The 27099-nt window shown below is 44.7% G+C and overlaps 1 protein-coding gene across 1 annotated transcript in view; it reads left to right on the top strand.

Annotated features, from left to right (window-relative positions):
- The window catches only part of LOC138480617 (collagen alpha-1(XXI) chain-like), a 703399-nt gene that overhangs the window by 601209 nt on the left and 75091 nt on the right, over positions 1 to 27099 (top strand). The gene's annotated exons all lie outside the window — the stretch shown is intronic.

Raw genomic sequence — 27099 nt, 5'->3', positions numbered from 1 at the left:
TTAGAATTCCCAGCAATAAACTCAACACAGCGCCAATAGATATGGTATCTGTCATTAACATCCTTGATAATTTTTTCAAGATGGAGGATGGCTGACTTTGAAGATGGGCATTGATGAGGCCGTATATAGAGATTAAAATGAAGCGATAGTATACCATGAGTCAATTCAATTTTTTCAAAAGGGTAATGTCTGGGTTATTAGTACAACTAGCTTCTGTTCTTGCGTTGAGATCTATCTTTACCGAGGTCAGCCACCTACATTTAGATCACTCCCTCCCCCCTTTTGTTGCAGGAATAGAAAAAGGTTCATGCTGTGGTTTATTGAAAGCAGACAATTCCCACGTCTCCTGAAATGAACTTATATTACTTCACCTACAAAACACTGCCAGCCAGTATGGTTCCATTTGGATTTAATATCTGCTACATTCCATGGCAAAATACTTAAATTAGAACAAAATAATTTCTTATTCAGGTTTGATTGATTGATGGAAAGGAGGGGATGGGAGCTATATCCTAGTGATCCAAAACAATCAAGTCCCCTGTTAGAAAATCAGGGGACATGTTACTTGTTGCTTGGGCCTTGCTTTCAGCGTCTAAATATCATAAGTGGGTCTTGCTTTCAGCGTCTAAATATTGTAAGTTGTACTAAAAACTACAAAATATAGGGTTGCGAAATTAGACCCTTGATTCTCCTGGAGATCTGAATTTCAAAGCAAGGAGGCCATCATAAATAACCCTATGCGACAGGCCAAACTCTATCAAGTCAAACTTTGGGTCATTGTAAATCCCACGTCTTCTGGTGAAGGTGATGTTGCTGTGGATTACTGATCGGTAACCTTTGACATGCCTTTCCCAGTGTATACACTTGTTAATCTTAAATCACCATTTTCAAATATATTCTTTTAAGGATACAGGTCATATAAACAATATTTGTAGATTGTGTATTACACTTCTGATTCCTTAACTGCTTAGGTACATGAGGGTCCACAGGCTGTTGCTTACTTTCACTAAGCATCATAACAGATCTTACCGTATGTCGGGTGCGGGACTCAGAGAGCCTTTGGGGTCCTGCTAAATTCTCCCTTGCAGCATGTTTCAAGGTAACTCTCAAAAAGGAGTGGATAATATGGTTATGCACCTGGTTGGGCGGTGCATTAGCTTAACCATATTTATTTATTAATGTATTAATTTATTTAGAAACTTATAAAGCGCAAACTAAGGCCCAAAGGCATAAAGTCCCTAAGCCCATGTTGGGGCCATCGCTTTGTTCGTCCCCACCATGGCACGGGCTAGTGGGCCGTTGCCAGCCAATCCCACCCCCAACCAGTTGCACTGTGATGTATTTTTTGTTGTCATTATGTTTATAGTTATACACTTTTACTGTTTGTTCTATCACAAACTAAAGTACATATATTCTTTCTGCATTTATTCCCAGCCCAGAACAAATTAATTCCCATGTTTACCTTAAACACAAATGGCTGCTTGGGTGATTGTGGTTCCATGATTGTTTCACGCAGATCACGTTTTCTGAATCTTCCTTTCCTGCTATGCTTTTCACTCACTTTCTATGCAACACCACTATGTTGTTAGCTCCTTTTCCATGCTCACTACACTGTGCCCCACTGTGTCCCCGCTGTGCATGCCCCATCCCCTACCCTTTCCTTCCTTCTTTACTGCCTTGCTGTTTCCCATAAGGTGTGTGTGAATGACCCCTGCATTCCTTTAGCGCCACTTCCTGCTCTTCGCTCATGGCCACCATGACCCAACAAACATACTGCCTGGCCACCTTCACCCTCTTCCTGCAAACGTCAAGCCACACTTACCATGCAGCATGCAGGAAAGGGACCTGCACAAAGGAACCACATATGGCTATTATATGTCCGTTGCATTGAGAAGAAATGACATTCTGGGCTCTAGTTACACTAATAGGGGACATAGCCTTGATTGCTGATTATCTGAGACCTGAGAAATGTCCTCAAGGCTCCACTCTCTCTCCGCTGTTCTTTAATGCCTGCATGTTGCCCCTGGCCAGGTTGTTTCGAGGAAACTGATTCTAGTTTTCAGATGTACACTCAGCTGATACTCATCTTTGACTCAGCCACACGGGTCCGGCCCAAGATGGGTTTCTGCCTATTTGTAGTGTCGTGGCCTGCAAAGAGGACTACTCGTATTGTCGAAATCAAGGCAAGTCAGCGGTCTTCTTTTTGGGTGTGGTCCTTGCACAGAGGTCCTCCTTTTTGTTTGGCCAACTACACCGGGAGATGCCCAGAGGACTGTCAAGGTTGTGTGGAATCTGGGTGTTTTCTTTGATACGGCTCTGACGTTCGAACCACAGGTCAATGTTGCTTTGTAGCATACTTATGTTCAGAGTAGTCTTCTTGCCAAACATTGTGCCCTGTGTGACGATTTTACACCTAAAAGAAAAGATGTTGCTCATTTATCTCAGTGAAAAGGTATTTTTTTCAGGTTGAAAAATCAATTTTCTTGATCAGATGACAGCTCAAGATTTTGGGTTCCGAGAGGTACGGTGAACCACTGCTGGTCTCTTGTTGTTTCCGTCTCTGTTTGCCTTTTCTTATCAGAAGTCCAAGAGACTTCCTAGATCCCCACCCCTTTCTCCCTTAGGTTTCTCTTTAATATGTACAAGATCATGGTGGTTCTCAATTTTCGGTCTCTGATCCGATTATTCCTGTTTTCATAATCACTTCTTTCAGCACATGATTCAAATATTTTAGCACTACTCATTCACTTTCTGATGTGTCTGGATCTTTATCTATTTTGCTCAAAACAACAGTTCAAATAGTTTCTTGATCTCTTTATGTAGGCATCCTTTATTTTGAGATGATTTCCCAACATGTAGCCCCAGTGTACTTTTCCTTACAAAAGACCTTTCTGGTCCATGATTACATCTTTAAGTACTTTACTCAACATAAAATTCACACGTCTCTTAACTATTTCAAATGTTCTTCTATTGTGATATGTTCCCTGGACTACACATGCCTACATACACCTTAAATGAATATTTTGATAAATATATCAGCCAGTGTTTAGAATTACCATATTTTCGATAAGTTATTTTGGAATGATGGCTTACTCCTTGGACAAGATATTGCAACATGCAATTCAAATGTCTTTCACTTCTTAGACTTTGGAAGTATTTTTGAAAAACATTGATTATACTTCAGACATTCATGTTCTGCTGTAACCCTTTAAACTTTTCTCAACATAAAAATCAAATATCTCTTTACTCTTTTAATCTTTGCTAGATTGTTTCTCATTCCTTTGACCAAATATACCAGCTTGCAATTCGAGTTACATTCAGTTTATAGACATATAATGATTTTCTCATACATCTATCAGCTTGTATTTCTTGGGCAGCATATAGCAATATGCTGTTTAAATGTCTTTCACTTCATAGACTTTGGCTGGCTTTTTGTCCTGAGAACAGTTTTATTAAACCACAAGTCAATTCTCTTCTTTTCTCAGTCGTCAGAAAGTATACCAACATATAATTGAAATGTCTCTTTACCCATCACATCCTTTTTAGAGTTTGGCTGGTTTCTTGAACCACATGTAACCAGCATGAGTTTCAATTCTTTCCTCACTCTCCCTTGATGTATCACTGGCTTTTGATACTATAACGCCGATCTTGCATCGCAAATTACTATCTATTTCGAAGATTTGCCAATGTTACATGACCTAACTGTGACTTTTGTATATATGTTTGAACTTGATTGTTAATGTTATTTTTTTTTAAGGTTAAAATTCAATAAATATGTAAATTTTGTTTTTTTTAAACACCAACTATTGTCCACTCACAGACCATCATAGGCATCTCATGGTCCCCTTCACTGGCCTTTTGTTTTCCTCCACCTACCCCAGGCCTGCACCTTGCATGTCGCCGTTCACCTCAAAACTCCCTCCAGACCTCCAGATTCTCCTCACTCATCTGGATTTGGTGTTTGCACTACTTCACTCCTTTCCATACATTAATCTGCTTCACTTCCAGAAACATCCTAGATCTGATGTGGTCTCCCTGTCACTTTCCTGCCTCATATCGCAACGTCCTTGCATCTTGATCTTCCTGGCATTCACAAGCTTCCCAGCTGCTCAGTTGCTGTGCGCTCCTTCTCCACGTTTCCTTCTTGTTGTTGGTTTACCAGCACTGAAATCTGCATCATCCGTTCTGACGACAGTTGTTGTCTTGCATATCTCTACTCTGCAGCGAGTCAGCTAGTCATGGGCAAGTCCAGTTGAACTTAATGAGTGTCTCACTTCTCAGCTGCAGGCAAACAACCCTGGGGCATTTCTGTCACAGACAATGCAGTCTCCTTCATTCTAGCAGTGGGTCAACAGCTTCCGGGTTCTTCAGGTTCACATCCCCACCCCGTTAATATCTTCCTGAGCAGTGGAGACGTCTCCCCAGGCAGTTCATTTTCTTCTGACAATCCAGTTTCCTCTTTTCCTTCTGACACTCACGCTTTTCAGTCCACTGCGGCTCGGCTCCCCAGAATCAGCCCGCTAGCTATGAACATGGAAAAAGGACTTCTAAGCTTCTCCCTGTATATGTCCTAACAGTCATAATTTGCCTAAGCCACTAAGCCCAGAGCATCGTGTCTTCGCATCAATGTTCTGCCTCTCGTTTGGATCCACTATTGCAACGGCATCTAGATGAGGCTGCAAAATAAAATTCTGGATAACCTCCAACCGGTTAAGAATCAAGTTATTGGCCCTCATTACGACCCTGGCGGAATTCGGAAAACGATGGCGGAAATGCAATACCGCCATCGAATAGCGCTCGGTGCGACTATGACCCGTCACCGCAAAGTACGAAGCCATTAGCGACACCGTAGTGAACGCCAACGCTAACTGCACCAAGCACGCGCGCGCGCGCCATGCCAAACCGTAAACACCACCATGGCGCAAGGGTACGCTAATTCCGACCCTAGCGGACATGTACCTAACGCCATCAAGCATGGCGGAATGTACCATTCCGCCATGGTGAGAAGTACGGCATCGCGAATCAACCGTAAACGGCCCCACTGAGTGCCTGTACACCGCTCCCTGCCCACAAAGTACAACTCCCCGTAGGTGCAATGAAGTCACAATGCAACCATTGAAATGTACAAGTCACCCATGCATGCCAACGAACAAAAGAAACACAACAGGGGCCAATGGGAGCTGCAGGGCACAGATGGCACGAATACAGAAGCCATCCCAATGGACATGACCACAGTCCCCCACCAAGAAACGCACGCAAACACAGGCACCTGTGACCAGCAATATTCCGAAAATCACATCATTCCACCAGTCCACCTGGCTGACCGGCATCTGTTACACAAAACCCAATCCCCCGCCCCTGAGCATGACAACATTCAAACAGTCAGATTGGCAGCCCCCATCCCTGACCTCACTGGGCTTCGTAGGCAAACGCGCCCAGTACAGTACCACGCAACTAAACTCCGAAGCTGGAACCCAATGCAGATCTCCTCACAATACATCGCTCCCCAAATAGGAATATGCCACATCACTTGCAAAGAAGAACGCTACACGGGCCAAATCAGAATAGAAATTTAATGCACAACAAAATCACCAAGCCCATACAGCCATTAGGCCATGAACTCCAAAACACATTTCACCATTGTGGGCTGCATCCGCAAGAAATGACCAGCCACTACTTGTGTGACGCCCTGTTCCATCATGGTACACAGAGCCACATTCACGTACGAAAAGGCAACATGGAAGCGCACAGAACCGCAGGGCCGTCCCAATGGGGAGGCACTAGTCCAGCTGAAAGGCCGAAATGTTGCTCCGAGCCACCAGTACTGCGTAAGGGCATGTGGCCCATTGGCGATCGTCCCATAAGATCATAATGCTGCTCCACTGATTAACACGAAGCAGCAGGTGTCTGGAGTAAAAGCCATCTGCAGGAGTGGCATACAGATGGCAGTGGCAAAAGGGGAGGAGATACCTGTCAACCAAAAGAAAAGAAAAAGAATAGAATGGCCATCAGAACTACATTCGAACAACTCACTTCAATGATCACACGAAATCCACAGCCATATGCATGCTAGCCCACTCCAAAGGTTCATCACCACCCAAAAACCACTTGCGACTCATAACTATCTATATCGAGGTGTAAACACCATCACAAACGAGTGTACCTGTGCATGCGTCTGTCAAAACAGAATCCATCAGATGGGATTGGTAACGTGCATGGACACAAGTGTCTGAGGGCGCGTCGAGACAGGGAGGGCTCAACAAGGCCAGATAGACGATGGTCCCACTATGGCAGCCCTGCATCACATAGCGTAGGGGAGGCGGATAGATTCCAAGAAGCCCTGTACATGGCAAACTCTGTATCAAATCACCTGCCCATGCATCCATTCATCATTCCCTCATCCCGGGATTAAAACGCCTGAATATTTACTCACATAACATTAGAAATATCCATTGAGTCTGTGCGTTATGCAGCCTGCAAAATCCACAGTGCCCCAGCCCGTAATTCCAGTGTAGTGAAGTAACATGTATTTGGGAACGTCCGGCCTCATCGCCCATGTCGCTATTGCGCATCCCAAACCATTCATATCAATCATTGCATCCTCGCCATGGCCCCGTCCCAAGGACATTGAACAATAGTACGTTATATTTGCAGTCAGACCTGTGGGCATTTCCTCGCCGCTAGCTGAAAACCGAAAGCGCCGCCCTTCGAATTCCTCATTTGCAACATCACGTCGAAGAGGCATCTGTGGCCGTTTGAAATCACTAATTAATCCATCGAGTGCGGCTGTGTGTGAAAATGGCAACTGCCTTCACCCACAAATGGGACGCCCCGCCCGTCGTTGCAACTCGGTACAGTGATGCATGAGGGCCCACCGTTACTCGAGTACTACGTTCCACTGCCCTTCACAAGTCTGTTCGCGACTGCACAGATAGTATGTGAAACAATGGGACCACAGCAGAATGAACATGTCAACCAATGTTACACGGCCATCGGGTACAAATACATGATTGCAATAGCAAGATGCCATTCCTCGAATTGCAGCGTTGTGTGCGGGACGTGCTCGGCCAAAGGGGAGAGCAGTATGCACAGGTGGAATGAATCACCACAGGTGGAGGCCATACAGCCTGAAAACACATAAATTGCACACCCAGTCTCCTCCCACAACCACACCGAAATGCTACCGGCAGGACTAGCGATGTTGGCCCTGGGGGACCTGATAGCACTGCAAGTACTCCAACTCCAAGAAGGAGACGAACACCAACTACAACCGGCCGCACGGAGGATACGCAGGAGGAGGAGGAGGGCAAGGCAGGGCCAGCAAGGGCCGCCAGCACAGCCACTACCACCACGCAGGCAGCCCGCAATCCCACGCCTCCAAGCACATCCGTTCAACCTCACTGATGAGCAGATCCACACCCTCTACCGTCTGGACCGGGACACCATAGCCGCCATTGTGGACATGACACAGGCTGACCTTGTCAGCATGATAGATAGCCCAACCGCCATCCCACCCCTACTGAAGGTGGTGTCTGTACTCCACTTCCTGGCCACAGGCACCTACCAGCACACAGTCGGACAGTTGCATGGCATTTCTCAGCCACTGTTCTCACGGACACTATTGCAAGTGCTCGATGCCCTCCTGCAGCACGCAGACGACTACATCTCTCTACCACGCTCGGAGCAGGAAATTACCAACACAAAAGTGGGATTCCATGCACTTGCCGGCATACCGGGTTGCATTGGTGCCATCGACTGCACCCATGTGGAATTGGTCGTCCCACATGCCATGGAGGCCCAGTACCGCAACCGAAAACAATTTCATTCTCTGAATGTACAAATGGTGTGTGACTCCAACAGGATCATTACACATTGTTGTGCCAGATTCCCTGGATCAACCCATGATTCTATGGTCTTGAGGAACTCTACAATACCACGCTACATGGAGCGACACGCAGGGAACAGATCCTGGCTACTCGGTGAGTCTCATTACATGCATGATAATGTGGGGTATGTGATTCGGCAATGACCTGGCAGGAAGGGGGGGGGGTGTGCGTACGTAGCAATGGCATTCCACATCATACGTTTATCGTCCACATACAGGTGATGCTGGATATCCACTGAAGAGATGGCTCCTCACACCAGTCCGGAACCCACGGGACCAGCATGAGGAGGACTACAACCATGCCCACTCACGTACCCGTGTAGTCATTGAACAGGCATTCGGCCTACTGAAGGGTCGTTTCCGCTGCCTCAGCAGGTCTGGCGGGGCACTCCTGTACCGCCATGAGAAGGTTGCAAAGATGGTCATGGCATGTGTCATGCTCCACAACATGTGCGTACGTAGAAATGTGCCCATGCCCCCTGACGCAGAACTGCAAGCACCTGATGATGGTCATGATGAGGGTGGGGATGTGGCAGCACCTCAAGGAGTCTGCGAGGCACCGGAGGGCCGTGACATTCGTCAGCATCTCATTGATGTATGCTTCTAGCACTCACGCCTGGTGGCTGATACATGGACACGGGACTCGTGGCACTGTGTGTGTCTGGGACATGCACAATATGGACTGTACGCCTATGATGGCCTAGTACACAAAGATCAATGTCCACACATCTCATTGGTTGATCGTGCACTGTTTATGGCATATGTGATATCATGTTGTACACCCTATCGACCCGCCACCCAAGTGAGCCCAACACACCCCCTCCACCCTCCTACCTCCCCCCCGAACACCAGTGTCCAAAGATGCTCATTGTCAGTGGGCAGTCGCTATTGCAAGCCCCCTCTGCGGGTATCAGGGGCACCCCTGCCTGTGGAGCGCAGGTTCCTCCCAGATCTACGTTGGGGGCTGCCCTGGACGGAACTTGCAACGGATGATGTCTCTGCCTGCTCACGTCCATGCATGTCCCTAAGGGTTTGCGAGAGCTCAGTGAGCACACGGCGCACTGCGGCAAGTTCGGCACATACGTCCTTGGACGTCGCATGCAGTTCCCCCCTCAGGCTCTCGGTGCTTCTCTCCATTTGGACTCCCAGGCTCTCGGTGCTACTCTCCATTTGTGCCCTTAGTGTCTCTGTACCTCTCTCCATTTCTGCCCTAAGTGTCTCAGTTGATGTTTCTATGTCTGCCTTAGTGCCCCCACATTCATCGGCATGGTCCTTGAGGAGCGTGGCCAGTTGCTGCTGTTGCACGATTAACTGGTCGAGGGACTGTTGCCTCTGCTGGGCCATGGCCATTTGCGGGGGTGTCACAGAGGGGCTGTTGACCTCATGTTGCCTTGCCACAGGGCTTGTGGGGGATGGCCAGTCGTCGTCTTGTGGGTGCCCCTGCGTGGTATCCTCATGGTGTACGGGATGGGACAGACAGGGGGATTGAGACAGGTCATGGATGGATCTGACTTCGACATCCCCGTCTTCTGTGTCGGAGCATGCTGCCATCAATGGGGTGTCACCTATGGTGCTGCTGCCACCAGAGGCAGCAGAGGGGGGACCTGTGGTGGTGGTGGTGTGGGCATGCTGGCTGCTGGGGTGCCTGTTGATGTTCCTTCCTCTGTGCTGCCACCTGATTTGTGCTGCTGCCGTGTCTTGATGCGTGCAGCTGAGGTGGAGGGTCTTTGGCCGTTGGTCTTGGCCCTCTTTGCAGGTGTGCTGGTAGGGGTGTCCTGATGCTCGTCGTTTGGATCGGACCCTGTGGTGGAGTAAAGGAGGGCGAGGGTTATCAATGGGTCTGTGGGAATTGGAATGGCATTGTATCACATGCATTGGGGTGGTACCTGAGGGTGATTTGGGTCGGGGCCTTGGAGGTGCTTTCATTTGTGTGTGGAGTGAGGGTGCAGTTGTTTGGCAGCCTGCAGTTAGGGTGTGCCTGCTGCACGTGTAGTGCGTGTTTTAGGGGTTTTTAATTATTTATGTATTTATTGTGGGTTTTAACGTGCGCTATCAGGCCGATGTGTGTGGACGTTCTCCTGGACATGTGTTTCTGTTGCACTATGTGGACACATGGTACTTCACATGGATGGACTTTGTGGATTTGGCATTGTTTTATCTGGCCCACCTACCTGAATCTTCGGATGTCTGCACTCCTTTCTCCATCCCTCCGACTCCCTCTATGCTCTCCATTCCGATGGTGGAGGCACAGATTTCTTCCCAGGGGGTCAACTTGATGGGTGATTCAGGACCTCCCCCGGTGGCTGTGGCAATGTTGCGGTTGGCAGAGAGTATGCTGCGGACGCGTATCCGCAGGTCGTCCCATCGCTTTCGGCATTGCTGTGGGGTGCGGGGTGCGGTCCCCACCGCACTTACCCGCTGTGCCACCAGAGCCCATATGGCCTTCTTGTTTGCAAGTGCCGTCCTGGTCATTTGCGTGCAGAAGACGACGGCAGCATTCTCCTGGAGGGTCTCTGTTAGCACGGTGAGTTCCTCACGGGAGAAGTGGACCTGCCGCTTTCGGTCGCACGCTTTCTTCGCTACTTTTCCCATTTTTCTTGGTTTCGCTAGGGTGGATGACGGGTTGGGGTGTGTCTCAGGGTAGTGTTTTTAGTGGTTGTGTGGTTTTAGTGGTTTTATAGGTGTACGGCGGGATGTTTCCCGTTCCGGGCCCATGTTTTTACTTCTGTTTCCGTATATTTCCGGTCACCGTACTTTCCGGTAGGCGCACACTGCGGTGTCCGCTGTGATGGGTGGCGGTATTGCACCTAGGGCGCCATACAGCGGCGGTGTGGGCCGTTTTGGGGTCATTTCCGCCATCGCGGACTTTGCACTTCCGCCATGCCGTGGTGCTCGTGCTCGATGGGTCGGAATGGGCCGCACTTTGCTCCTTCGTGCAATGGCGGAAACGCTATTTACGCTGTGGCGGTCCGGTCAGTCACTTTCCGCCAGGGTCGTAATGAGGGCCATTGACCTGATTTTGGTCCTAAACATACTTATCATATTTCCTGTTGTAGCAATTAGCTATTCATCAGCAAATCAAGGTGACCACAGTGATGATCCTTTGGCAAACTGGGATGCGTCCTGGGGATAATTTTTTCTCAGAGCTGGCCATCCCTTGTTGCCCGCAGAGACTCCTGTGCAGCACCAGCCAAAATCATTTTGTTGGTCTTTCTGTCAAAAGTAAGATGTTTCGGGACAAATGTTTGCAATCCTGGCACAGCGCCTCTTGGCACACTATCTCGATGCCACTTGCATACTGTTCAACAAAACACATATCTTCAGTGTTCATAATTGTTCTTTATAGAGCCAGGTTACATCCCTTTCTTAATCCCTCGTGTTTTGGAGCACTTTATTTTGTATCGATCTGGTTGTTGCACTGTGTTTCTTATTTGTGAAATAGATATGGTCATATTGTTTTCTATTATATGTAATTACGTTCTGTGAAGCAGGTTTCACGTTTTATTTTGCACTTTATATATTAAATAAAGAAAACAAATATATCTTGGCAGCAGTTTAAATGGCTCGGCGTTGGCCTGTGAGGCATGACTGGCAGCATGGCCAACAAAGCTCATAAACCCGCTTCCACATTTCGGTCTGCATTGTATAAATAGGTTAGCACAGAAAACAGATGCGTTGCTATCTTTATGTGTGAAAATCATTACAAATAGGAAACGGGGACCCTGATTTATGAATAGTCTATGAACTTTAAATGGCAAGAAAGCACCACAATAACTAAAAGATCAACATCCCAAAAAATCAATTTAGAAACTTGAGGCTTACGCCACAAAGATGGGGGACATAGTAACACATTTACATGACCTTTCAGGTGGGTAGACCTAGCACTCATCACAGATGCTGTAGACTAAACATCATACAATTACGCTTTCCCTGAAATTATAGGCACTCAAACTTAAATACAATAACAAAATATATAGTATTCATACATAAGTTGTCTGCGCGGTGGCAAAGAGCTTGCCCTGTAATTAAAACTTTCTTCAAAAACATTGCCCCAATATCCTCATTTGGTAAACATTTGCATTCCCTGCAGGTTTGTCTAGAAAACATGTAGCTAGCATATTATACATTAATGCTCATGTGACTAATAGAATGTACTTTCTAGATTGCTCTAGATCACACAATGTAGTAGGTACTTCATCTGCCAAGTGGAGAAAGCTGAACATTTCAGAAAGATGCAGAGGCCTCATATTTTGTGCCTCAACACCGGCCTCCGATGAAGGGGCTTGCAACACCAGTGCACTAAAAGATGAGCTAGAAACAGGCCTGCTCAGGAGTCACCCGGGTATGTTCTATGAAATTGATGATCCGAGCTCATGTCCAAGTCATTCCGTTGATCAGCTGTATGCACACACACTAACAGGAGCAGATGACCTATCACGCCACTGCTAGTTTTAACAAAGGATGTCCGGCTCCGTGCTGGTGCGAGCAGTTTTTCCAGCAGGGAAAGAGACCGAGCAAAAGTCTAGATGTTTCTTTCCAGTTCCCAATCTATATTGGACAAATCTTTAAAACATAACAACTGGCGATGATGATGGGATGCCCCCCCTCCCATTCACATCCGTCCTTGACAATGCACAGATCACAGCATGTGCACAGATGCAGTGGGCAGCTGCCAAGCATTGACTTGAAAAAAAAAGATGAAACAAAAGAGAGAACACAGGCAAGGAGTGTTTCGGGCCTGTATGCAGCACAGTGAGTGACAGAGGATGCCCAAGAGTCAGCACACATTGCTAGTGTAGGCAGTTGTTGGTGACGCGTCAACTTAGTGGCCCAGTGTAAGTCGCATCAAGGAAAGATACTAACCTGTCTTTGGCGCAGCTTCATAAAAGGTGACCCTGCTCACCCATGGCTACAACATGTCCACCCCCGGTGATGCAGTTGCATTCGCCCCAAGAGGCCAGCAAGGGCAACTGGTTTTAGCCACCCCTGCTACCAAAGTTCAATATGGCCAGAGACGGTTTTCGAAAGGCCGGTGGTGGACCCAGTTGTGGCATGCTTCAACAACTGTTTCAAGGCAGTCAGAGAGACATATCCAGAAATGAAGAGGTACGTGCTACTACACCTGGTCCTGAATGAGGTACATGACATGTTTAACTACCTCGTGAGCACTGATATTGTTGATTATGACCAAAACAACAGCCATAAAATCATCACATTTCAAGCCTGAATTCAATCCTGACTATGAGGGATTCAATCTAGGACAAGCGTGACAACAAGATGGTAAATCACACAATGCTTTTCAAGCCAGACAATGGTACCTTCCCGCCTCATGTGAAATGGTGAATACCAAAGACGAGATCGGAGCTCTGATAATTGAAGGATGTGTGTCAGTAAAACTCCACAGAAACATTGTGTGAGATCCACGAATATCACGTAGGAAAATACTGGAAATGGCGGGATGATCTGGTGGATGATAAAGCGACAGCAATGGACAAATCATTTGACAAACACACACTGGGAAAAAGGCACGTGCCATCAAAAAAAGCATGGCCCTCCAGCAGACAAGTCAGCCAGTGGCCACGCACAACAACTCTTGTAGAAGTTGTCGCCTCAATCAAGAAACAGAGATGTCTGTCTCCCAGCACACATGTACATGGAAAAGTGTAACAAACTCAAGGCCTTTTCGAAGGTATGCCGCTCATGATCTGCCTCGTTGAAAAGAAATCCAAGAGGGCCCGCGGTAAGGATGCTGGGGCTGCTGGCTGGAGAAACACTGTTAGCAGAAACACATGACTCCAGCAATAGTCCAGAGGTGGAAAATCAAAGCTGCCCTGCCGCAAAAGTATAGCTTAATGATATCTCAGTGTCTGCCGTAAAAGACCCGGGTTCAACAGTGAACATGCTCAAAATTCAACTTCTTAAAGTCACGCCCCTGTTTTAACACACCAAAGTACTCCTTTTTGCGTATGTCCATCACCCTCAAAGGAGTGTCCGTGCCTGAGATATTGCACGGGAGGAATCGCATTTTGGAACGGGTTTTTTTCGATGAAGTGGTGGTTGGGGGGGGCACGATCCACAGCTGCAAACCGAGCGAGTCACCGGAGCTAATCCAATTTACATTTCAAATGCATGCATCATATTCACAGAACCACGTAAGGCATACCAATCATTTTCTGAATTAGGCTGCCTCAAGGGCAAATCCACAAAGCTACATGTGAACACACCGTGGAACCAGTTTGTCCAAGTCAACACCACATTACTTTCCATCAAAGTCAGGAGCCACACTAAGCACACAGCAGGCAGACAGGATGTTCCTGCTGATGATGATAGAAGTGATTACAGTCCTGACCTAATCTCCTGTGATGAACCTGACTGGGAGGAGTACACCAATCATCGCGACGTCCAGGGAGCCCAGCCGGGAACCAGGTGAGCAGGGATATGGCCTCAGGCACAATTGCCACACCTCCTCCCCCCATTTTGGCTCATTTGAAGGACTATAATGCCAGCTGATAGGGTGAGACTCTCTTCTGGAACAACCGCCCGGTGCAGGGATCAACATATTTTGTTTAAACTTTTAGAGTGGTGTTATTTTCTATGGATTGATGGTCCTGGTTAATGTCATTCCAGCGCTCAACCGCATGCAAGCAGGCCAATACAAGCAGAAGACGTATCTCATTGCTGCTCATTTTAATAAAGGACGCCTACCCGTGGCTCGGGCGGAACGTTTTTCAGGTAGAACAACACATAGAGTAGATGCCCCCGTGTTTCTTTCCAGCTCCCACCTGATACAGGCTGAATCTGTAAAACATATCAGAGCCCAGTGGTCGACAATAAAAAATGGCAGCCGGGGTCATTTATTGTATAAGCAAAATGCGTTCCTCAAAAAGCCTACATATCCAATAGCCTTTGTCAGGCCAGGCCAGAGTTCAATGGCCTACCTGTTCATCTGCCTGGTGTTAAGAGTAGATGCATGGCCCTGTGAAGGCATCATGAAGTACGACACAGACAACAGATTCAATATTAACAAAACTACTTTTATGAATCTACATGTCAGGATGGTATAAGGCAGGCTTGTCCAACCTTTTTGAATGTGGGGCCGAAGCATTCACTTTTTGTCACCCGGAGGGCCGGCGAGCCAAAAGTGAACACCCTGACCCAAAGCAGTATATTCAAAAGCGATGGTGTGTGACCTTTCACACAATAGCATCAAAGGCATAACCATGCAGTCCCAAAGATAGCTTTTGGTGTCGGGGGCAGTGATGAAAGGTTAGTTTCTTGTGATTTCTTCCAGTGTGTATGTGTTGATATTTCTCGGAAATAGTGGGGGTGACCGAGCGTAGTGAGGGAGCTATAACAATATAGGGAGGGTTTGGGGGGGCCCCCCCCCCCAAGATTTGTTTTCCAAATATGGGGCTGAAATTGTGCATTTTACAGCAGGAAAAGTGACCAAAAAGCCATACCTTTACAATCAGTTCTAAAGGGGAACATGTACATTCCATGTCACTAACAGCAGACAAGAACATTGTAGAACACAACACATTTTAATGATCAATGTGTCCACAGTGTAAGACAGCACTGTCACTGATGTAACACATTGACATGCTGGTTGTGCCCAAAATATGCCTCTGTAGCAACATGTCTATGCTGGCTGTTACCAATTTAGGCCAGCATTGTCCTCTACTTGCCAAGCGAGGTGCACAGATGTACAAATACATCCAACCCAAAACAATTTTTAGAAATTGAGGGACAGACTTGCTTTGCATCTGTGACTCAATTTCTAAAAATCGTTTTGGGTTGGGTGTACTTCTACATCCGTGCACACAGATGTAGAAGTATACCCGAACTAAAACGATTTTTAGAAATTGAGGGACAGATGCAAAACAAGAGCATCTTGCTTTGCATCCGTCCCACAATTTTTAAACATTGTTTTTTACCCGGCTTTTACCCGGGCCGCCAGAGATAGACACAGTATGGATGGAACAAAGGACCATCCATACTGCGTCTCTTCTCTCCGGCCTGGGGGGCCGGAGCACCCGCATACTCTGCGCCCCTGAAACTGGGCCGTGGCCTGTAACTGCCTCTGGTGCTGCCGGGCTGTGGCAGAGGCAGTAACAGTCCTCCGCCACGGCCTGGTTTATTTATATATTTGTTCAATGTTTGCCGGGTCCGTGGACCCGATTAATTAATTTATTTCTGCAATGCAATGCAGAAATAAATAAATTAATCGGGTCCACGGACCCAACAAACATTGAACAAATAAATAAATAAACTGGGCCGTGGCAGAGGCAGTAACAGTCCTCCGCCACGGCCTGGTTTATTTATTTATTTGTTCAATGTTTGCCGGGTCCGTGGACCCGATTAATTAATTTATTTCTGCAATGCAAAAATAACGGACCCGACAAACATTGAACAAATAAATAAACTGGGCCGTGGCCTGTTACTGCCTCTGGTGCCCCCCCCCTTTTAGGGGGCACCAGAGGCAGTAACAGTCCTCCACCACGGCCCGGTGTATTTCTTTATTTGTTCAATGTTGTCTGTACAGCCTCGCGGGCCACATGAAATGGCTTGGAGGGCCGCATTGTGGCCCGCGGGCCGTATGTTGGACAACCTTGGTATAAGGCCTAACTTTCCCTATGCTAAGGTGGGATTGCCCTACCTAAAGAAACTAAGGATAGTCCGTGTCAGTAAATTCAACTTAAAAGCCTGTGTGTGTACAAAACCTATGCTTGCCCTCACACCTAAAGCAAAACAACGTGTAGGTATGTCAACCATAAACTGAACATTGTTCCAAAAGTAATGCTCTGAGCTATTTCCATCTCTGGGCTTCTTCTTCAGCTCCCCTTCCCCAAGTACAAACAAGTTCACAACAGTTGTCAAGTTACCTTCTCTTGTGCTCAAGGTAATACAATTCCACGTCTTTCTCGTGGTTCCCTTCCCCAAGTTCAATGTAACAGTAATCACAAAAGAAATGGTCTTGAGGCTCAGTCCTCAATGTCATTTCTAACAATTGTTCACAGCTCAGGGCTTAAATGCGACAATGATAGTTTTCCTTCTTGACACTTTGCATATTTATGTTGACCTTTTTCAACACGTGGTCTAGGCGCAGTTGTCAGACCACACGGTCCACCCATCACAGGTCACGCAGCCAGAAACCCTTAGTTCTCCTGCTCACGCATAGGCTTCTCAGTGTCTTGCCTCTGTGTTTGAGTTTCTTCAACTTGGCTTTCTTGAGTAAGCCTTTTAGATTTTCCATGGAGTACCACATATCTCTAAGCCAGTCCTTGGCATTATTTTTCTATACACATTCAACATCACATTGTATTTCAGGGTCTTATTCACACTTTACTTTTGGTGACCATTTCCCCCCTGTGTGCTTAGCTTCTTTCAAGTATGTAGCTTGATGTCCTATAAGCACGGTTTTAGGGTTCAATCAGTTCGCTATTGAACAAACAAATAGTTTCTCAGACTTGACTCGAACGCTGTAGTCTGAGACCTTAATGCGACTTGATTTGCTACTTTCTTTCAGTTCGTTATTCAATATTGGCAATTACTGTGCTTCGCACAACTTGCCTTTTTTTCATTCACTTAGTATCACAGATTCATCTGTAACTGAAGCATTTATTCCTTTGGAGCTGTTCTACGCTTTTGCAGCCCACCAAGAGCACTCCGGTTTTCTGTGTGGCTTTCCCAACAGTCACCGGTCATCGCCTTCCTCCTCCAGCGGCTCACGCTGCTTTTCTCCACTACCCCGGTTGCTGCTTCTGTTTCCGTGAGCCCCACTCGCCTCTGGACTGGAGGTCAGCTGATGCAGGTGGCTCCTCTGGTTCGGCAAGTACAGACACAGTGTCCTCTTTGCTCAGGCTTTGCAGCAGCTCTGTTTGCTCCCACTTTGCATTGGAGGCTCCCCACGGCTTGGGGATGTCGGCCGGCATCCCAGTTCCAGTTCTCAAAATTATTTTAGACCCAGAATTTAATGGATTTGCAAAGTCTGGTGGGATTTTGTCAAGAGGGTTCAAAATTCGAGGGGGGTCTCAACATTTTTAGATGGATTATAACTTTGTTGCCGTTTGACGAATGTACACACAGGTTTGCTGAAAGATTATAGACCAATCCATTAGTGTATGTGCAAAGTCTGAATGGATTTTGTCAAGTGGAGTCTTAGTATTATGACTATTTTATGTATGTACATTTTGACACTTTTCAAAAAATAAAACATTGAAGGATTTGCAGCAAACTTGTGCAAGGAGCATTGGCCAGGACCTGAAAGCATGCCTTTGCAAATGTGTCTGTGTTTTTGTTTTTTAAAAAGTGTCATAATGTAGGTACAACACATTGTGATATACATTTGGTGACAGAGGTATAGCCTGTGGCCATGGGCAGTGGCCAGATTGTCCGGGTCATGGCCGAAGGCCAGAGGGTCAGAGAGTAACCAGGTGAATGATGCTGAAGCAGAACAGATCAACAGGGGAGAGGAGGAACGAAGGCAGAAGCAAAGAGGAAGGTCTTGAGGTGTTTCTGGAACCGGACATGGTTCTCCTCAAGTTTCAGAGTGTCAGGGAGGCTTTTCCATAGGGAGGCACAAGCTGAAGACAGAGATCCACCCCCAGCTTGTTTCTGAAGAACAAACGTGCACTCTGATTTGTTTAGTGGGGCATGCAGCATGGCCAAAGCCCTAGGTTTGAATGGGAAAAAAATGTCTGCTTGAGGCAGCAGCCGAGATTGCAGCAAACCTGCGCGAGGAGCATCAGCAAGGATCTGAAAGCATGCTTTTGCAAATCTGTCCTGTGTTTTACTTTTTTGAAAGTGTCAAAAAGTAAGTACAAAAAATAGTGATATAACTTTGCTTTGTGGGCCTGGCCGATGCATTCCCCAATAGGCAAATCAGAGTAGACATTTGATGTCTACTCTGATTTGCCCATTGGGGAATGCAGCATGGCCGGAGCCCATGCCCCATGGATTGTGGAAACTGCCCGTGGCTGCAAGACATGAGCACTGGCCATTGGTCACATTATGAGGGTTTAGTGAACACTGAACTAGGTTGCAGGGTAGGGCCAGTGGATAACAGGGGTGATTTGGTGGGGCTGTGGTCATGGCCAAGACAATTCAACCATGACTTGCATCCCCAGCATGCACGGCTGATAACGACACACATTATGGTTACAAGTAAAACCGAAAAACCCTTGAAATTCCCCTGTTATGGTAAGCTAAACAACCATAACTTGCTCCACCTCTGTGAACTAATAACCCTAACGCTGAGGACATCAAAGATGACATATCAAATGTCATTGATGATATCACGTATTAAATTCATTTTGATAAAAAGTCTCTAAAAGGGGTTGTGGTTATAATGTTAGTAACAAGATGCCAGGGGTATCATGAACTATTTAATGTATTAAAGAATGTACTCCTCTGAACAAAACATAATATTGGAGTGTTGTTGCTAATACAGGAGCCTATTATACATACACATCCGCAATGGCTGCAGCATGCACTATAGAAGTACAATATTTTTAATTTGGTAATTTTGGATGGTAAAATAATGTATGCTACCTTGTGAGAGGTTTGTATAGTGATGAACATGGAATAAATAGCTGATACCTAATAGCTAATAATTCAAGACTGACTACATACTCGTGTTACTATAAACATTACATATGAAGACCCACAATGCATACAAATCTGAGGCACATACAGGGAAACTTCAGTAAGGGGGAAAGAAACAACACCACTAAAGAATTACGGTGACATTAGACTTTTTTATGAATTGTGTGCTTGAAGCTTGGTTATTTTCCCATGTATGTGCACCATGAACTGAGGCCAAATACTAAGGAAAGTGCCTTAACGACATACAAAAAGGTCAATATCTACAAATGTAACACTTTTTGATTTTTAAAATAGTCTCTATCATTGAACAAAACCATGTGGCCTAGATATGTCAGTGAACAAAAAGCAGTGACCCAAATATGTGATGTCATCGGTGATGTCATCAATGCCATTTGGATGTCATCTTTGATGTCCTGGGTGTTAGTCCTAGCGTGCACAGAGGTGGCTTCAGTTATGGTTGCTTATGGTTGCTTAGCTTACCGTAACTGGCGAATTTCGCTGGCTTTTTAGTTTTACTTGTAACCATAACATCTCTTTAACCAAGTTTTTTCATTGAATTTCATGGGTTTTTGTTAGTGCAACTTAACCATAACGTCCCTTTAACAAAGTTTTTTCAGTGAATATATATATATATATATATATATATATATATATATATATATATATATATAATATATATATTATATAATATATATATTATATATATATATATTATAGGCCGGCGGGCGCTGTCCTATAGTTAAGTGAGTAGTGAATTCCATAAGGAATCGGAAAAATGAATTGCTGATAACTTTTGAGTTGGGCAACAGATTTGGCTAAACCTTTGCAGACAATTTTGTATGTCTGATTATCCCTCCCCCACACACTTCCCCCACCCTTTGAAATCCCCCTAGAATGGAAAGTTTGGGAAAGATTTGTTCAAAAATAAAAAAAGTTATTAAGAAAACAAAAAAGCACTTTCGGCCCACTCTCCATTAATTTTTCCAGAGACAAAAAGGGTCCATTTTTGCTCCACCGCACAGCCCAAACTGCTGGATGGATTTGGACCAGGTCCAAAACAACTTGGGCATGACGCATTGACTTGCGATCCTTTTGTGGTTTGGGGTTATTCTGTCCAGTCGTTATTTTGAATATTTGACGGAGAAGCTGCCGAAGCTATAGCTATAGCCCCATGATGCATTGCAGCATGAGACTTTTCAGAAATGGAAAAGATGGCATTGTATTTTTTATCGATGCTAGAGATAACCAATGGTATATTTTTTGCCTACCCCAAACTCAGTAGTTCATATATATGTTTGCACCACAATGCCCTTAGTAAGGATGGAAGGCAATGTGCTTTTTTTGAAACACAAGAATTCATTCACACTCCATTTAGATTTTGATTTGAATTAGCCACTTCTCCGGTCTCTTTATTATCTCAAAGATTAAAGACTTAAGAAAAACAAATGAAAGGAAAGCAGAAATGTAATACATCAATGTTAGTGTTTTTTGAAACACCTCATCTCTACCACGCACTTCACTGGAAACTCCAGGTTGGAAGAGAGTCACTCGCCAACGGGAACAGGCTGAGGGAGAACGTCTGCTTCTGTCAGCCCAGCCGAAGTCCCAAAAAAGTGAGAGTGACTTGATTTTACTCTGTCTGTCTGATGCCTTTCACTCTAATGTTAACCTAGTATTTTTCCAAAGAAGTTCACAGTCAGTAAAGTTCTACAGTTGCTCAGCCGTTGCAGCCATTGAACCTCACTGCTCTGAAAACAACTCCTGGTTTCCCATGAGAGCCGACAAAGCTTGCCTTCAGCCTTTTGTGGAATGCGGAATGCACAACAAACTTGGTCTGCACACAAAAACAAGCTGTCTTTTCATGGCTTCAACAAGCACACACTATGCTCAGCAATGGGCTTTTATTTCAGCTTGGAGTCAAATGTTCACTTGTGTTCCCAGAATGCATTTCACCTAGACACCATATCGGAATTAAAGAAATTAATTTTTTTAAATGCATTACATTCCACCCTTGGATATTCGACTTCCATAGCTCAATGGCACCAAATTAGGTTTTTGAAATGTATGCAGCATTACAACTCAGCTAGAAACACATTTGCAAAACAGCAACACAATACAATCAAAATAATCAGAATAACAAGAATGCAAGCAAGAGCATAAAATAGGGTCTCAACAATATTTGGGATCCATGCAAACAGCCAATCGCATCAATTGCTTGAATGATAAATAGTAACCTTATTGGTCAACACCTTCAATTTGTTGATATGATTTTGCACAGTTTGGGAATGGTTGCTCAAATTAAAGCAACACATCCCTTCAAACGCATTGCACCCTAAATTATGTTTTAATAATAGGGTGTCAATAGCAGCTCTATTTTGCAAAACTGCTTTTCCTATAACTTTACTATCTAAAAGCAATTCTCTTAATGCTTGAGAAGTATGATTTAATAATTTCACTATTAAACATGCTAATTTGATTAGAACTTGGTAGCCCCCAGTAGCTAATCCCCAGACTCCCACCAAACAGTTAGCAAGGACTAGGACCTCGGACTCTGCCAATAACTTCACATTGGAATCGCAATCCGAGTGTAGCCCTATAGATTCAAAAATGGATCTCTTCATTCTAGGTAATGATAGCTGCAACGGAAACATTGTTAGTGCTAAACGTGTAACGGCACATGGACCTCCACAAATGTTAGCAGGTATAAATGTGAAACTAACATTTCCACAGGAGAATAACCACCCTATTGGTTGTTTAACAGTTCTCAAGTGACTGGCCACTACAATTGTGTGATTACACTTCATGGTATTTGTCACGTTGGTGCATGTGCTTCAGGCACGCGCACATAGTCTCTCTTTGAAAACAGTTTGGTTGATTTCTTGGTTTAACCCCTTAACTGCTAGGCTATTATGCAAGTCTCTGCAAAAAGGACGAGAATACTCGTCATTGGCACTGACACTTGCCAACCTCCTTTGGCTGACAAGTCATCCAAAGACAAATATCTCTGCTGGCTATATTGTAGATATATAACTTGGACATGTTTATCCATTTGTCGTTTGTCTCTTGGAAAAATTGAAAGTAATCATAAATGGAAAACATATGACAAACTTTGTTGTCCTCCACTGTTGAATCGCTCTGTAGTACTTGAAATATTTGTTTTAATACTGGAGCTGGTGTTGGCACTGCTATCAGACATGTTGTCAGTAGGTCAATTTCATTATGGACATCCAATAAACAAAAGTAAGACGTGTTAAGGATTTGGCAAAATATTTCCAAATATTCTGTGTTTGAGCAAATATCATTTGAGTGATTCTTATTTCCTATCAAATCCATTTTTTGTGGCTGCTGGGACTGGTGTTTTGACATTGACATCAAGTAACCCACACATCTCATTCTACATTTATGTCCCTTTGATATTGCTCCTCTGCACAAATGTGACATTTTGAATTGGTTTATCCATTCTTTGAGCTAATCCTTCCAAACATAAGCCATTGATACTTGCACTTACACCAGTCAGGCACATCTAGTACAGAATCTGTAAAGCAAACCAGAAACAGGCATATCAGTGTTGATAATTATTCTCTTAAATACCAGTTTCCAGCAGGAACATAATTCCACTTTTTCTTGCCTGGCTCCATGACCAGAACTACTTGCTCTCTGCCTTATGCAGTCACATCTGCGGGTACAGGTTGCTTCTCTACCCACACTTTTGCACTTCGTACCATGTTGTCTGATGAACCAAAACCACAGTCCCCCTGAATAGTCAACACTGTAGGGGGCTCTCTGTTTTTGATCATAGACAATTTGACAGGTATGACAATCAATGTGGCTATTGTATCTCCTACATGGATAGGCATTATCTGATCCCCACTGTTCATTAACATCACTTTTAATTCTCCTTGATAATCAGCATCTATCAGTCTTCCCAACACGTGGATGCCCTTCAAGGCTAATGCAGATCTAGGGGCAATCCATCCCATATGTTCTGAGGGAATTTGAACTGAAGTAAGGAAGAAAGAAACAGCATCATCAGAAAATGTAAATAGCATTCAAGTGTATCTTCATGTATACACATGAATTGTGTGTTTGAGGACTGCCTATTGCCCCATGTATGTGCACCATGAGCTGAGACCAAACCCTAAGGAAAGTACTTTAAGAACATATGACAAGGTTAACGTCTAGATAAACAACACCTTTTCAATTTTAATATTCTGACCGTCAGTGAACAAAACCACCTGGCCTAGATATGTCAGTGAACAGAAACAAGTGGGCCAAATATGTGATCTCATCAATGATGTCGTCAATGACATTTGTGATGTCATCATTTGATGCCCTGGGTGTTAGTCTTAGCAGTGCACAGTGGTGGCGGGAGTTGTGGTTGCTTAGCTTACCATAACTGGTAAATTTCTGAGGTTTTTCGGTTTTACTTGTAACAATAACGTCCCTTTAACAACGTTTTTCATTTAATTTCATAGGTTTTTATTAGTGCAACTTAACCATAACGTCCTTTTAACAACGTTTTTTCATTGAATTTCATAGGTTTTTATTAGTGGAACTTAACCTTTTATTAGTGAAACTTAACCATAACATCCCTTTAACAAAGCTTTTTTCAGAGAATTTCATGGGTTTTTACCAGTGCATGCTATTATAGTTACCCAATATAGCAACATTTTTGTTCAATTTACAAAATTTCACCTTAAAACTCTGCCATTTCCTACCTTCCAGCATCATTTGTAACACTTCTATACTTTTTCCATACTCCGCAAATGTCTGATGTCATTGCCGACCTGTGACCATGCGCTTGCGTGCGGCATGATGACATGCCCATGAACGAGTTTGCACTTTGCGTTCAGGTCCTTGCTTCAATGACAGTTCAGAACTGCATTTTCTACTGATCTAAGAACTTTCAAGCTCAAAATGTACCCTTGCACAGCTCCTACACCTATTCTTAGTCATTATCCATTAACAAACTAGTACAAAGCACATACTCGCAAGAATAGTAGCAAAACTGCTATTTATCTTAAAAATGGCATCAGCTATTGTCATGCCTCCTCCCCAAGAGCCACCACCACCAGCTGAGGACCCACACAACAAAAAAAGCACAGTATTTCCAAAGACAATGAAGAGAACCAATAAAATGAGATAGAGGAAGTGCCTACCTCTAGCATCCAGAGAGAATCATGGGTATGGTTGTTCTTTACCACTGTTGGGAATGTACCAAAGGCTAAAGCTACAAAAGTGAAATCCACTGAGTGCAGATTTGTGCTCAGTCGCGTACTACCTGGACATTACTCCCACGGGATCATCACCTCCATGCGCCACCACACCAAATCCAACCACTGCAATGCTCTCAGAAAGATTGTTCCTTTCTTAGCAAGCAGTAGGCTGTCTTCCTCCACATCATCTTCCTCACCAATACTGTAACTACAAAGCCTACTTCTGTGGGACACAAAATCCCACAAGCTACCTTGCAAGCAATAAAAGAGGCTGTCGATCCACATCTTTCGAAGACAAAAGTCCTCTGTATATACTGCAACACACCTCTTTGCATGGGGAAGCAATTTCGAAGTGCTTTTGAAGCTATAATCAAGGAGCATGAGAAACACTAATGAATAAATAAATAACGAGGGCTCCGGACACTTATCCTCTATTCCAGGCCCTATGATGGGGGATAAAGGCCATTAGCACCCTGGTTCCCAAAGCAGAACCCGGGGTGCTAAAAAATGGATTTTTCTTCCTACAACGAGATGACTGCAGCCTCCCACTGAAGGAAGGAAAATCCTTTTCCAAGATGGCCACCATGGTAAGGTAAGGCGGGGCTCCGTACAGAGACCCTGTTCTCTTTCCTTGGCAGGCTGCAGAAGGCAAAGACAGAACCCTATGACCATATCACAACAAACACATTATTTTTCCCTCTTCCCTTTCAATGGCAGCCTGCTGAAGGCAAAGACAGAACCCTATGACCATATTACCACAAGCACATTTTATTTCCCTTTCAAACCTATCCCACTTTCGAATAACTCTTCCACATAGCCAGTCCCAGGTGGACACGGCCAGTTTATCCCAATTTTTCATCCCACGCGGTCATGGCCAGTAGCCAGATTGGCCAGGTCATTACCTTATACCATGACCCAGACAATCTGGCCACGGCCCATGGCCACAGGCTTTGCCTCAGTCAACAAAGTTATATCACAATTCTTTGTACCTACATTATGACACTTGTCAAAAAATAAAACACAGGCACATTTGCAAAACCATGCTTTCAGGTCCTTGCTAATGCTCCTTACACGAGTTTGCTTGGAATCCGCCCATGTTTTATTTTTTAACAAGTGTCAAAATGTATGTACTTGCAATAGTCATATAACTTAGCCCCCAACTTGACAAAATCCATTCAGCCTTTACACAAACATTCAAGGTTGGGTCTATTATCTTCCTGAAAACTTTTCTCCACATTTGTCAAATGGTAACAAATCTATAAGCCATTTAAAAATGTTGAGACCCCCCTCTAATTTAGCCCCTCTTGAGAAAATCCCACCAAGCTTTGCAAAAACATTTATATCTAGATTTAAAATCGTCTTGCAAACTTTTGTGCACATTCATCAAATGGCACCACATTTATAAGCCTTTACAATATTTTGTCCCCCTCTAATTTTGCCCTCTCTTGACAGAATCCCAGCAAACGTTGCAATAACATTTATATCTAGATTTCAAATTGTTTTGCCAGCGTTTGTGCATATTCATCAAAAGGCACCCCATTTATAAGCTTTTACATTATTTTGGGACCCCCTATAATTTTGCCCCCTCTTCACAGAATCCCACCAAACTTTGGAAAACCTTTCAGAACCAGGCCTGGAATAAAATTTCATGCAGTTTCATTGAGTGGTGCCAAAGTTATAAGCCATCCAAGAATTGCTTTTCACCAACCCTGTAAGTGTCCGCGAACTTCACAGGACTGGTCGCGAACATCTGGACCATTCGCAGACTTTTACGGTGGAAAACACCAATTTTTTGGCTTCTTATGGACATATACCATCCCTTCCTCATCAAACCTCACCTCCCCAGAGATTGTTTGATAAGTTTGACGCTTTTTACCATCCAATCGGTGGGCGCATCTGATGTCTACGGACATTACATAACCCTCTGGACCAATCGGAGGCCTGTCCACGGACCGAACAGGGAAATTGGTATGCGGACTGAACCCAGATATCACTAATTTCTTGGGACCTAGTTTTTGGTCATTTTAAAAAAACTACTGGACAGATTTCCACCAAGAGCATGCTGTCGGGACCATGCTGCCACTCCTGCCACAAATTTGGTGAAAATCCGTCCAGCTGTTTGGGCTGTAGGCGTGAGCAAAGTTTTTTTCCATTCAGTCTATGAAAAAAATAGGTTTTTGGGTCCTCCCTTGATGAAACCTCACCAAACTTGCCAAACAAAATTCAGAGCGGGCCAAATACTTTTTTTGCACAGTTTGGTGAGGTGAGGTGCATCTATGCTTCTGATCATTTGAGGCCAGAGACAAGCTGTACATCAGATCTTTACTTCAGTTCAACGTTACAAGTATTGAGCATAAGTATATTTAATGAAGCAAGTTACTATGGAGGAAAACA

This window comes from Ambystoma mexicanum, chromosome 5p (assembly GCF_040938575.1).
Source record: "Ambystoma mexicanum isolate Mex_15411 chromosome 5p, UKY_AmexF1_1, whole genome shotgun sequence".
In the NCBI taxonomy this organism is placed as follows: domain Eukaryota; kingdom Metazoa; phylum Chordata; class Amphibia; order Caudata; family Ambystomatidae; genus Ambystoma; species Ambystoma mexicanum.
The sequence above is the reverse complement of the archived record's forward strand: the minus strand, read 5'-3'. Positions and strand labels throughout refer to the sequence as shown.